Consider the following 1,318-nt stretch of genomic DNA (forward strand, 5'->3'; position numbering starts at 1 on the left):
CGAGCAGGGAGCCCGATGCGGGACTCGATCCCGGGACTCCAGGATCACGACCTGAGCCGAAGGCAGTCGCTTAACCAACTGAGCCACCCAGGCGCCCGAGGCCAAAAGAATGTTTTAAGTATGATACGGCCCCTGGTTTTAGAAGCATGCACTGAGGCTGGAGAAGTATGTATTGGGAAGCCACCAACTAACAATATGAGGGAACAAATGAGAAGACAAAATGAGTGATTAAAATATGGAAAAAGGGAGATTAGTGGATATGCAGTTAGTTAAAAAGTGGGGCTTGAGCTGGGTCTGGGTCTGGGTCTGGGTCTGGTAGGATGGTTGAGACTTGGATTGATGTTGCCAAAATGGAATGATAAGTTGGATTTGGTCACGTGGAGTCCGACTTAGTCAAGTATTAAACACCAGAACTTGAACTTTATTTATCCCGACACTTGCTTAGCTCAGAAGGGCCCAGGAAGACATACGTCATTCCACAGCTAGGTCTTGGTCACAACTGAGATAGGATAGGGGTTGCCCACAGCAGTACTCTCCACAGACTCATCCATTCTGGAGCTTCCTGCCTACCCATCAAGGCTTCCTACAACTCCTCTTCTCAGGGTTGTTATATCTTCAGAGAATCATGGATAGAACTTTTTATTTTTAAAACTTTCCATTATATGGGAAATCTAAACATATATGGGAAATTTAAACATACATGAAAGTTGAGAAAATGTCTAATGAACCTTTATGTATAATGATCACTCACCTTCATTAGTACCATCTGGTTCATCTTGTTTCGCCTATAACCAAATCCTTCCCCTTCAAAGGCAACAGAAACCTGGATTATTTTAAGGCAAATTCCAGACACGATATAATTTTATCCATAAATACTTCTATAAGCATTTAAGACTCCTTTTTCTGGTAATGTCTCATCACTACATAATGATGGTGGGCAATTTAGTATATAAATATAAAAGATGAGGAGTATTTATTTATTTATTTATTTTTATTTAAGTAAGCTCCATGCCCAGTGTCTACTGGCCCTGAGATCAAGACCTGAGCTGAGATCAAGAGTCATCACCCAACCTACTGAGCCACCCAGGCACCTCAAGATAAGTTTTTTGGTGTTTGTTCTTTTCTTTAAAGATTTTATTTATTTATTTGAGAGAAAGAGAGAGCATGAGTGGGGGAAGGGGCAGAGGGAGAGGGAACAGGAGAAGAAGACACCCTGTTGAGTGGGGAGCCAACATGGGGCTGGATCCCAGAACCCTGAGATCATGACCTAAACTGAAGTCAGACTTTTTTTTTTTTTCTTAAGATTTTATTTATTTAT

General features: G+C 41.4%; 1 protein-coding gene across 1 annotated transcript in view; it reads right to left on the minus strand.

Annotated features, from left to right (window-relative positions):
• Positions 1-768, minus strand: part of ELAC1 (elaC ribonuclease Z 1) — a 15,764-nt gene extending 14,996 nt beyond the window's left edge. The window contains exon 1 of the mRNA XM_034996216.1: positions 752-768. The gene's annotated coding sequence lies outside the window, so the exon portion shown is untranslated. The remainder of the gene's footprint in view (positions 1-751) is intronic.
• Between the last annotated feature and the right edge of the window lie 550 nt (positions 769-1,318).

This window comes from Mirounga leonina, unplaced genomic scaffold (genome assembly GCF_011800145.1).
Source record: "Mirounga leonina isolate KUSES-001 unplaced genomic scaffold, KU_Mleo_1.0 Mir_93, whole genome shotgun sequence".
In the NCBI taxonomy this organism is placed as follows: Eukaryota; Metazoa; Chordata; class Mammalia; order Carnivora; family Phocidae; genus Mirounga; species Mirounga leonina.